Below are 10,371 nucleotides of genomic sequence, written 5' to 3'. Positions count from 1 at the left end.
CTGTATTGACTCGTCTGAGAAGGACTCTTAAATATAAGTTTGATTGATTTTTAGTACAGCCATGTTTACATAGTTCGAGTTGTAAGTGGTCCAATGTTTTGCAGCACCTTATAATTTCAGTACGGTGTCGATCATCAGCTGCACCACCAAAAACTGTAATCCACTTTGTGACTTCAGGTACACCGGATTGATTTTCTTCTGCACTAGACCGACGAACAGTATTTAGAATTTTAAGAGCAGGTGCTAAGCCGGAATTACTTTCACAAATTTCTACAATTTTTTTGTTTTTTAGAATCACAACTTTTTTCTGTTCGTACGGCTGCGTTGATCTTTCTCTTCAGTGTGTTACTTTCCTGTTGAATGTCTTTCCTTAATGTTGTTTTTCCTTTTGTTGCTTCATCTGTCGCCATGTCAGCATCGCATGGTAAGAGCAAGCTAGTGAGCTCAGATTCTAGTACTATGATTTGTTTCCTTGAAGTAGTCTGACTTAAGTACCGTTTGCGATAACTGTCTTACACTTGGTTGCATAGAAATATCTTTAGTGTCTTCTGGTATGTCCCATTTGCTTTCTTCCTACAGTTAAAAGTAAGCATGTAAAATGAATATTTCACACAATATGTATACTAAATCACCCTGAATAATCCAGGTGCACGTTAGTGAGAACTGCATTGAAATGGACTCTGTACCTTCCGAGATTATCTCCAATAGACAGAAAGATGCGGTTGCCGATTTAGCTTTATAGTAAGTAGGGAATAACAACTGAACGTAACTGACTGGACTGTTCTTTTCCTCAATCTGCCACAGAACACTAAATGTAATTTTAGCGGTCTAGAACGAAACGTTAAAATAATATAAAATTCAAACTTATTTTACCCAGACGGGCTCTAGTTGCGTTGGTGATTTTAAAGACAAAGAAATTTTCGAAAAAATATATGTATCGCTTTCTTTTTCGTTAGTTTTAATTGCAATTCTTTATTTCGAATCTGCTTCACTTTAAGACTATCACTACGTTTCATACTTTGCCATAAGTTGTTGACTTCGTCTCGTATATTTTATTTTTATCAGTAAAAGCTACAATGTGTATTTCATATAATTTTCAGCAAAGAATATCAAAATCACTTTTTTTACTCTTTAAATTTGAAAATCACAAAATAGTAGAACCAAGAAAAGCACGTCCATCACTCAGCGAATGTCAGATTTTGACTGAACAATATAAGCAATTCAACAAAGACGAAATCAGATTTTTGTCAAAGCCGCTCAGGTGTTATTGGCTTTTCGAAGAACGTTAAAAACGGCTGACGCCCTGTACCTTATATGCCTATAGTGTAAAACCAAAAACGAGATGAACCGGAAACAATTGCTACAAAAGGATTTATTGTTTTAATGACTTCATTTGTGGTTCAATGTTAGTATCCTAGGTTCCCCCCTCCCGCCAACCACCCCCCACCCCCATCCCGGTGGAGTTGTGCAAAAGTGGTGGTGGTAAAAACGTACCCCCAAAGCGGTATTTTAGCGATTTTACGGTTATATCTCGTAAAGGACTCACAGTATCGAAAACATGGCCATATTAAAAGTTGTAGGGCATTACATTCTGAATTGAACGAAAGCGCACACACATTTTTTAAACCATCCGTTCCCATACTAGTTCGCATCAAAGTTGGACAAATTTTACATACATAAGAGAAATTTTCATTTTAACTTCTGCTTTTTGATAATATCATTTCACTAACACATCTATTAATAAAGTGGTCCACAATATGTTATAGAGGAATAAATTCTGTGTTTCATGAGGGGAAAAGAGAATTTTTTAGACAACCCATTTCCCTAGAGCTCCACCTGAAAGTAACACCATTTATCACGATCAATGAAGACTGTTAAAACTGCAGTTCTTCAATAAGTGTTATTTACGCTAAATTAAACATACCACTACAGTATTCCATTCTACTAGTCTGTACTTTGAAAATATAGCAATACAATAAATTATTCAAATTGTAGAACATACAAAAAGATAATATTAAAGAAATGGTTATCATTCAACTGATATGAAGATGGAGGCAGGATAAGAAACATAATTCTTGAAATCAGTTAGTGATGATTATAGTTCATAATAACAAAAATTGTAGTTAAACGTATGAAGATGAAAAGGGGCAAAAATAGGTAGATACACAAATTTCACAGACGTCGACGTTGGACTGTCGTTGGGCCGTTCACCCCCTAAAAGTCTGTAAATTTCTATTCGCCCCATCACTCGGTTCCCCAAAGTCTGTTATTTTCGTCACCCCATATGTGCAGCCCAGATCTTCGCCAACATCTGGTTCGTCAAGTTTATCTGGTTGGGAGGAGTTAGTGCAGTCGTTCCCCTTGCAGATAGCACATATCATTGAGCACTTAATTTTAGCCTTCTGACACAGCCACCTTCACACTCTGTATTACACTTGCAGAAAATTTTGGAGAGAAGAGATTGTGGAGCTAACTCCTTGGAGGAACGAAAGTGATCAAGACCAAACTTTGTAGCCTGACGTTCCCAGAGGAGCGAATGCATCTGGTGACCTAACCACGTTTGAACTTGTAGGTATGTTCTCAAGCAATTTTGGCGGGCTGCTTCGGATGTTGGTTGTAGGGATGCCAGGTTGAATTTGAATTTCACGAGGGCTTTGGAAAACTGGAAAACAGGTCGAATAGCGAATTTATCTAAAGTATCTCCTGCCCTACCTCCGTACAGGGCTGTTAAATATCGTAGGTCAGCTTCGGCAATAGCTCCAGCTTAAGTGTCATACTCGAAGAGAGGTTTGATTTCTTCTAGAAGATATTGATTTTCGACTAACAGCCCAGGCAGTCTTCTTGCCCTGCTTGAAGAGTGTCACATCCACTTATGGCGTGGAGAAATCTGAGTGGTCTTCTGATGTTCTCTGCCAGCTTGAAACTGTTGCGACCAAATACTTTTTATGGGGTCGTTGCTCTTCTAGGTTCTGAGAAATATATGTGTGTGAATGGTGTGGCTATGGTATTGAGCTGGATGAGAAGGTCTGTAGCCTCACGAATACGACAGCCTTCATGTGCTGGTATGATACCTCACTGGCCGTGGCGACAATCAGGTGGTCAGTGTCTTCATTAGCTTTCTTTGCTGAGAAACCTTCACCTGCAAGCCTCTCAGTAAGAAAGCTAATGAGACGCGCTTTATTTCTGCCGTTGGAAAGGAATTGCCCCTGAGTCATGGTCACTTCCATTAACTCGGTAAAGATGACCTCAAGAGTCTTGTGTCTTTTGCTTCAGCGGAGGCCCTCAGCCTATTTTATGTTTCTGATGGGCAGGTCTTCTGGGTGGCCATCAAACACACTTCTTCACTTAACAAAGCTCTGCTTCCTCTTTCTTTCACAGTCACTTACTCATTCTCCTCTATTTTATTTTCAAACACAGGAGACAGATTCGTCGTTTTTACGTCTGCTAGTTTCCAACCTGCAACAAAAATATCTGTAAATATCATATTTCAGTTAAACATATTACTATATTTATAGGTACAAGACTAGTGTTATAGCGCGCTATGCTACTGTGTTTTACCCTGTACTTAAATTCAATACGAAATGGGCTACAATAAGAAAAAAACCTACCCTTCCTCGCAACCTACACAATCAATGTGAGTTGGTCCAAATTTAAGGTGGAGCTGTACGGAAACGGCTGGTCAAAAAATTTCAGTTTTGGTCTCATCGAACACAGAATTTATTCTTATATAACTTTTGTATAGATCACTTTATCGATAGATGGGTAAGTGTCGATGATATTACCAAAAAACAGAAGCTAAAATGAAAGTTTCTCTTACATATCTAAAATTTGTCCAACTTTCATGAGGCCTAGTATGGGAACGGGTGCTCCAAAAAATGCGTCTGATCTCATTCAATGCACAATTTAATGCTCTACAACTTTTAACATGACCATGTATTCGATATTGTGAGTTCTTTACGAGATAATAACGGTAAAATCGCAAAAATATCACTTTTGAGGGTAAATTTTCACCCCCCACCCCCACCCCACCTACCATCTAAGCTTAACTCCGCCGGGAGGGGAGGGGGGAGGGGGCGGGTGGCAGAGGGAAAACCCAGAACCGTCATATCGGGCCACAAAGGAAGCCACTGAAACAATAAATCTCTGAGGTGGTTTTTAAGCCTACTGGCGTAATAGTTCCAGCGACTGTGAACAACAATCACATCGCGCGGCCGCCACATGCCAAGAAGTAATACAAATTTAAATAAATAATAAATAAATAATTTAAAATAATAGTGATAGAATTGGTAATGTTTTAAAGTTTTTTGTTAGAGTTGTAATACAAAGCTTTATACACATTACCGTCTCGAAGTTTATTTCTCGTTCACCCCCCCCCCCCTCCCCCGCGGTCACATGATGCTACACTTTGTTGACCGCCCTCCCTCCTTCCCTCCCTCTTAATGTATGGATGGCCCATTACAGCAGTTGGCAGTACGCCACATTATACACGAATTTTTCTGGAAACGATGCACCAGTTTTTTGGACAACAAGTCATTCCAGGATGCGGTGATATTTCATTCTATCAGAGATTCATCAGCCTTAGTGTTTATTAACAAAAAGTGTAGCAAACTGGCTGTACAGCTGACTTAGCGTTATAAACAAATATTTTTACTGAAATTAAAATTTCGCAAGAGCTTACTCGAAAGTACTCTCTGTTGTGGATTTTCATTCTAGATTGCGCAAATATTAATGTTGATGATGATGCTGATTGTGCACGTTTTATTTGTGGTAATATCAAAGAATTCCAAAGTAAAAGTATGTATTTACTTTTAATATTAAAATTACATAACAATTAGTTTCTATCTTCATAAAGAACAAGCCGGCCGCTGTGGCCGAGCGGTTCTAGGCGCTTCATTCCGGAACCGTGCTGCTGCTACGGTCGCAGGTTCGAATCCTGCCTCGGGCATGGATGTGTGTGAAGTCCTTAGGTTAGTTAGGTTTAAGTACGAGGGCAGTTCAATAAGTAATGCAACACATTTCTTTTCTGAAACAGGGGTTGTTTTATTCAGCATTGAAATACACCAGGTTATTCCCCAATCTTTTAGCTACACAACACTATTTTTCAACGTAATCTCCATTCAATGCTACGGCCTTACGCCACCTTGAAATGAAGGCCTGTATGCCTACACGGTACCATTCCACTGGTCGATGTCGGAGCCAACGTCGTACTGCATCAATAACTTATTCATCATCCGCGTAGTGCGTCCTACGGATTGCGTCCTTCATTGGGCCAAACATATGGAAATCCGACGGTGCGAGATCGGGGCTATAGGGTGCATGAGGAAGAACAGTCCACTGAAGTTTTGTGAGCTCCTCTCGGGTGCGAAGACTTGTGTGAGGTCTTGCGTTGTCATGAAGAAGGAGAAGTTCGTTCTGATTTTTGTGCCTACGAACACGCTGAAGTCGTTTCTTCAATTTCTGAAGAGTAGCACAATACACTTCAGAGTTGATCGTTTGACCATGGGGAAGGACATCGAACAGAATAACCCCCTCAGCGTCCCAGAAGACTGTAACCATGACTTTACTGGCTGAGGGTATGGCTTTAAACTTTTTCTTGGTAGGGGAGTGGGTGTGGCGCCACTCCATTGATTGCCGTTTTGTTTCAGGTTCGAAGTGATGAACCCATGTTTCATCGCCTGTAACAATCTTTGACAAGAAATTGTCACCCTCAGCCACATGACGAGCAAGCAATTCCGCACAGATGGTTCTCCTTTGCTCTTTATGGTGTTCGGTTAGACAACGAGGGACCCAGCGGGAACAAACCTTTGAATATCCCAACTGGTGAACAATTGTGACAGCACTACCAACAGAGACGTCAAGTTGAGCACTGAGTTGTTTGATGGTGATCCGTCGATCATCTCTAACGAGTGTGTTCGCACGCTCCGCCATTGCAGGAGTCACAGCTGTGCACGGCCGGCCCGCACGCGGGAGATCAGACAGTCTTGCTTGACCTTGCGGCGATGATGACACACGCTTTGCCCAACAACTCACCGTGCTTTTGTCCACTGCCAGATCACCGTAGACATACTGCAAGCGCCTATGAATATCTGAGATGCCCTGGTTTTCCGCCAAAAGAAACTCGATCACTGCCCGTTGTTTGCAACGCACATCCGTTACAGACGCCATTTTAACAGCTCCGTACAGCGGTGCCACCTGTCGGAAGTAAATGAAACTATACGAGACGAAGCGGGAATGTTTGAAAATATTCCACAAGAAATTTCCGGTTTTTTCAACCAAAATTGGCCGAGAAAAAAAATGTGTTGCATTACTTATTGAACTGCCCTCGTAGTTCTATGTCTAGGAGACTGATGACCTCAGATGTTAAGTCCCATAGTGCTTTGAGACATTTGAGCCATTTGAGTCATAAAGAACACAATGAATAAAATAGCATTCAGTTCCGTAATACTTAAAAACTTACATTCTAGAGCCTCCTTTCTTAGGATTTAGAATGGCATTATGTGCTCTGGTGGGTAGATATTCAACAAGCTCTGTCTAATATAAGGGAGTAAATTGGGAATCCGTACCATTTCAAAAGAACATTAAAAACATACCTTACTAGCTACACTCTGTATAAATTATCTGATTATCTAGATTCAGAAATTGATTAGTTATATTAGCTAGGGATGATACAGGGCATTTTTCTGTATCAGTTATCACAGGAACGACATATGGTAAATATCCACGTACAAGAGGAGGATACCGGAAACTTCCCTTAGACGCTATGAACTATGTTAATAAAACGGTGTAAAGCTGAGTCGAGATGTTAAATGAAGTGATATGTGTTCGGTTCTGAGATGGCCACGCTAGCTGACACATTATACTATTTCGCATTACGTGGCAGCAGTGTGTAGTTAGTGTTCTGAATAAAACAGTTTGTGACTTCGGAAAAGAAGTTAAAAGTATTCGTGTGTTCATATCGACTTCGCAAAAGACGTTAAAATTGTTCTTGTGCTCAGTATGTTAGAAGATACTGAATTAAAAATATTTGCCAAGGATGTTCGGAAGCGATTTTTTCTGAATGGAAATTTAAAATATATTACGATACAGAAAGAAAGAGGTAGTTATTACCGGTGCAAACAAAGTTGACACCCAGCGCGGTGACTGATGAGAGCGACTAAAAATGGGAAATGTCTTTACTGTCGCTCCCATCAGCCACTGTGCCAAGTGTCAACTTTATTTACACGTTTGGTAATCGCCTACTTGGCAATATTACACAAACTTGACATAAACTATGAATATTGAAATATTTTTAAGACATAGGGACCTGATAGAGCATATCAAGGAAAAGCGATTAATTTTATTTTTCAGAAAGTCAGTAAAGTGATCAGAAATTACGGAGATAATAGTGTACTGTTTGTTGGCAATCAATAACACGCTAGCCAGAGGTAACTGCACTCCCTGATCTTGGTGTTAACAGTAATCCGTGGTCGGCATAGTAAACTCAATCAACGGATAGTGAGAATCTTTGAACCGGATCACGTAATTACATTTTGAAGATAAGATTTTGAAGTATAGGTACTATGCATTGCCCACAGTTCAACTGCTGCAGCAGAAAAGAACCTGTCAGAATGATAATATTACCAATCATCGTAGGTGTATATGTTTAGGCGCTATCTCTGTAAAGCTGATATCGGAATTTATTTTGCAGCCGAGGTGCACAAGATACGCTGGGCCAGAAGGATTAAATAAGCTACTGTGCGGAAGTATCCCCGTAAAGAGGTCGTCACCACTCTGAGAATAACACAGTGTGGCTCCCAATGTGAGAGAGCACTGCGAAAATATCGCAAGCCATAAGGCAAGTAGCAGTATTTACAGAAGTAGGTACATATTTTATTTTAGAAATACTGTTGTAATGAACAAATATTAAGCTACCAGTACTAGACAGTAGTTTACATGATATAACTGGGGAGACAGCAGTTGTTTGAAAGTAGTAGTTTTCTTCGTAATTTACACGATTCAATAAAGTTGGCTTAAGCGTGAGTAGCATTAAGCAGTATAGTGATTTTTTAATGTTGTATAGTGTATAGATAAAATTTCTATGATTTTCTTGCTCTTCGTTGACGTATAAATGCCCGCATCTCGTGGTCGTGCGGTAGCGTTCTCGCTTCCCACGCCCGGGTTCCCGGGTTCGATTCCCGGCGGGGTCAGGGATTTTCTCTGCCTCGTGATGGCTGGGTGTTGTGTGCTGTCCTTAGGTTAGTTAGGTTTAAGTAGTTCTAAGTTCTAGGGGACTGATGACCATAGATGTTAAGTCCCATAGTGCTCAGAGCCATTTTGACGTATAAATTGATTCGTTCCAAATCCTTGAATTTTCTGCTTCGCAATGGGATCTGCGAAACACGATAAATGAGTGATTGAATGAAAGAAGGAATCAATGAATGACAGTCTACTGACAATGAACGTCTCTTAGATATTATAGTTTAGAGAAGCCATTTGTCTACGGACTGACCAAAATTATAATAATGCGATCGACGAATGAATTCCTTCCAGATAAGGTACCCAGAGATCATCGACCGTCATTGTAGATTCTTTTTAATTAAATTACATATGTAGCAAATATGACCAAAGGCATTCTTAATATCCTTCCAGTCGAAGTATTGATTGTAGTTCTCCTATCTTGCCTAGAACTCTCTTGAAGCGGTACTACAAGTGTGTGTGGAAATTCCGGCATCTTAATATTTCCCCACTTTCCGTACTCTTCACAGGTGTCGACATACGTCTGTAACTGCTAAGAAATTGCAGAAAAACTGGAGTACCGGTTTACATCAAAAGTGACGGGCACAGATCACTGTTGTTTGTTATACAGGGATCGTGCAGATGAAACATAGACTGGTGTTTGAGACATCATAGATACTTAGTTGAGAAAGAAACACTACAGCAGACGAGAAGCATACCAATGAGGTTCAAAATGGTTCAAATGGCTCTGAGCACTATGGGACTTAACATCTGAGGTCATAAGTCCCCTAGAACTTAGAACTACTTAAACCTAACTAACCTAAGGACATCACACACATCCATGCCCGAGGCAGGATTCGAACCTGCGACCGTAGGGGCCCGCGGTTCCAGACTGAAGAGCCTAGAACCGCACGGCCACACCGGCCGGCACCAATGAGGTCTCGAGAATGTTTACAGATAATCAACTCTCTCTGACAGCTGTTCCAGCACTGTAAAAAAAAAAAAAAAAAGAAAGAAAGAAGGCTGATGATGGACACACTCATCCACAGTATCATGTACCGTTTGATGGTGGGTGTAACGCACATCTTCAAAGGCACTCCTTAAGGGGCTAAACACGTGGTAATCGCAAGGTGATAGAGCGGGACGCTAAAGATGATTATCTGATACCTCGTATCGGAAAGAACTCAAAATATTTCTCTGATAATGTGCTGATTTCAATTGTTGTAATGCAAAAACACATATTGTATCAATTTTCCTGGACACTTGCTCTTAATGGCTCTCCGAAGGTTCTGTAAAGCGTTATGGCTAACCGTGGATTGTGATCCCGTCGGCAGCAACTCCCTCACCAATAAACCGTAGAAAACCGAACAGGCTCAATCTTTTCAGCCTTTATTGCCTTGGATGACGGCATCTACATCTATGTCTACATCCATACTGCGCAAGCCATCTGACGGCGTGTGGCGGAGGGTACCTTGAGTACCTTTATCGGCTCTCCCTTCTATTCCAGTCTCGTATTGTTCGTGAAAAGAAAAATTGTCGGTATGCCTCTGTGTGGGCTATAATCTCTCTGATTTTATCCTCATGGTCTCTTCGCGAGATATACGTAGGAGGGAGCAATAAACTGCTTGACTCCGCGGTGAAGGTATGTTCTCGAAACTTCAACAAAAGTCTGTACCGAGCTACTGAGCGTTTCTCTTGCAGAGTCTTCCACTGGAGTTTATCTATCATCTCCGTAACGCTTTCGCGATTACTAAATGATCCTGTAACGAAGCGCGCTGTTCTCCGTTGTATCTTTCTATCTCTTCTATCAACCCTATCTGGTACGGATCTCACACCGGTGAGCAGTATTCAAGCAGTGGGTGAACAAGTGTACTGTAACCTACTTCCTTTGTTTTTGGACTGCATTTCCTTAGGAGTCTTCCGATGAATCTCAATCTGGCATCTGCTTTACCGAAGATTAATTTTATATGGTCATTCCATTTTAAAGCACTCCTAACGTCTACTCCCAGATAATTTATGGAATTAACTGCTTCGCAGTTGCTGACCTGCTATATTGTAGCTAAATGATAAAGGATCTTTCTTTCTGTGTATTCGCAGCACATTACACTTGTCTACATTGAGATTCAATTGCCATTACCTGCACCATGCGTCAATTCG

The sequence above is a fragment of the Schistocerca nitens genome, chromosome 5, assembly GCF_023898315.1.
Source record: "Schistocerca nitens isolate TAMUIC-IGC-003100 chromosome 5, iqSchNite1.1, whole genome shotgun sequence".
Classification (NCBI taxonomy): domain Eukaryota; kingdom Metazoa; phylum Arthropoda; class Insecta; order Orthoptera; family Acrididae; genus Schistocerca; species Schistocerca nitens.
The sequence above is the reverse complement of the archived record's forward strand: the minus strand, read 5'-3'. Positions refer to the sequence as shown.